The sequence below is a fragment of the Maniola jurtina genome, chromosome 12, assembly GCF_905333055.1.
Source record: "Maniola jurtina chromosome 12, ilManJurt1.1, whole genome shotgun sequence".
NCBI classification, from domain to species: Eukaryota; Metazoa; Arthropoda; class Insecta; order Lepidoptera; family Nymphalidae; genus Maniola; species Maniola jurtina.
The window spans coordinates 15,001-17,500 of record NC_060040.1 but is presented as its reverse complement, the minus strand read 5'-3'; positions in this window follow the sequence as shown (position 1 = coordinate 17,500).

Sequence of the window (2,500 nt, the reverse complement as noted above, 5' to 3'; positions counted from 1 at the left end):
TTTTTTTTTTTTATTTTATTTATTTATTTTTTATTTTAATTTTTTTTTTAGATTATTATCATTAGTATTGTTTTTTTTTTTTTTTTTTTTTTTTTTTTTTTTTTTTTTTTTTTTTTTTTTTTATATTAATCTTATTATAGTGATCAACAATTTACAGTTACTCAGTTAGTTTATCGAAACGTGCACGTCACTTATTGTTTATGTTAGTTACTTAAGTAAGACTCTAGTTTCTAGGGACTTATTGTAAGTAGTTTCCTCCAGACTGCCTCGTCTCCCCCCCGTATCGCCATCTTTATGTTATAGTCCCTGATGGTGGTGGACGTAGCCTTGACCGCCTTCGAGATGAATAAAGCGGTCGCGTCACTGCTGTCATCGGTGTAATATGTACAGCTTTTTGTGTGACGTGACACGGCCACGACTGCGTGTGGTACACTGTCGAGGAGCTGTATCTTCTTCTGTGTTGTACGCACTATTACCACTGTCTCAAAGGTCGCACCCTGGGCTTCATGGATGGTATTCACACGCGATCCCAATCCCGTCCCGAAACCCTCCTTTTTTAGGGTTTCCTTCTCACCTTGTGTGTGAGTGAGGTACAAGGTGTTGTCTGTACCTTTCGGGATGTTCGCGCCTGTATACTGCTTCAGCTCCAGGGATCGAATCTGAGTCTTGGATGAGTATATGCCCCCGTATACTTCACTGAGGGCATACGCTACATCGAGTGGGTTCCTGTGCGTACATAACAGCTCCTGGTCGACTGACGCGATTAGGTTAGGGCGGCAGTAGGACATCTTGAAGAGGTTTTCTCGGTCGATATACGGCAGTTGATTCATGTCACCGATCATGAGGGTCTCGCTGGCTCCCGCTAGCTTGGTTGCCATCATTATGGCCCCAAAATGGTTCATGAGAGCCTCATCGATAATAAGACGCTTACATCCCTTCCGATCAGGCTCCCTAAAACCATTGGCTAAAACTGAGGCCATAGTGCGCACCTTGTTCTTGGTTTGCGCTCCAATTTTGGGCTCCAGCTTCTCCCTCAAGTCGTTAACTGCCTCCGTCGTGCTGGTTATGACAATGTCGTTACTTGTGTCAAAGTTCCTCACGATCCAAGTCGTCTTGCCACAGCCTGGCACTCCGTTAACCCATTTGATCTTCGGAGTTTCCCAGAGCACCAGGGCCTCGTTGTTATTACCGGCGATGGTTTTAGCCCTCTCCAGGATCTTCTCTTGTAACATGATCCTGGTGCAGCGGGCGACAACCACCACCGGGTCATCTGGATCAGTTCGGAACTTTGGTTTACCGCTCCCTTTCGTCCCCTCCTCGTCCAGTTCGACGAAGCCGCGTTTGGTGTTATATGCGGCCATGTGGTCCCCTCCTTCCTCTCCGATGATGATTTCAGAGGTGTTGTTATTGTAGATCGATGCCTCCGCCTCCCTCAGCCTCACTTTTAGCAGGCTGGTGTTCTCCAGGAGGTAAGCCTGCATGATGTCTGCACAAGTCTTGCGGCTGACCTCCTGTTCTGCTTTTGTGATGGCTTGGAATTCGAGAAAGGCGTTTATGACATGATCTAGGGGCCTTTTGACGTCTCTAAGGACGGGTGGGGAGACTTGTCCCTTATCAGCTCTAGTTCTGTCCTGTCCGGATGGTCCTGGTCGGATGTCTGTCGTGGGTTCGGTAAAAGTCCGTACGGCCTGTTCAACTTTCTTCGTTGTCTTCGTAGCTCTTATGTTGTCTATTCTTCCGGACATGCTTTGGATAGCTTCGGCTAGTGTACTCACCGTGGCGCTCAGCATGCTCTTTCCTTTGCTAACTACCCCAGCGGTTGCCTTGCCTGCTGACACTAGCTTCAGCTGCAGTTTTTCCGAGCCGCTAAGTGTCGCAGGAGTTCTTGACAATCCCTCTGGGTCAGTGCTTGAGCAAGGTGGTTTTGTGTTGCTGGTTTTTTGCGGTTTAAGAAAACTGAGGTCTTCACCTCTGTTTTCATAAACCACCACCTCGTGTGTTTTTGAGGCTTCGATGCACCCAATGAAGTCATCCACTATGCCCTTTGAGTATCCGACAGCCATCGCATCGACACTGATACGCCTCGGTGCGTCCACGTTCATTTCTCCTATGCGTTTAAGCACAGAACTTGCCTGTGTGAATGGGGTCTCGAGGAGATCCCATTCAAATAGTGCGATGATTTTGTTCTTTGCTCGCACTATTCGACAGCGCTTTTCAGCCACTGTAGTCACAGGCATTGCGTTGTATGTTCTGCGCTTCATGGTATTTTTAGATGTGCTTCCGTTAAGCAGAGCGGCCAGTCCTGGGGACAATTCCACTCTGGCTGCACCGTGCGCATTACAGAAGCAAATTCCCAACGCTTCGAGATTGGTGTCCATGAACGTGGCTACTCCGCGCAGTCTGATCCCCGGTTCGCCTTTTTCCCCAGACTTTAGCAGTTCTTTGATAGTAATGGTTTGCACTGCTGCAGGACTAATGTCTATGGGTGTGACGGGTTGGT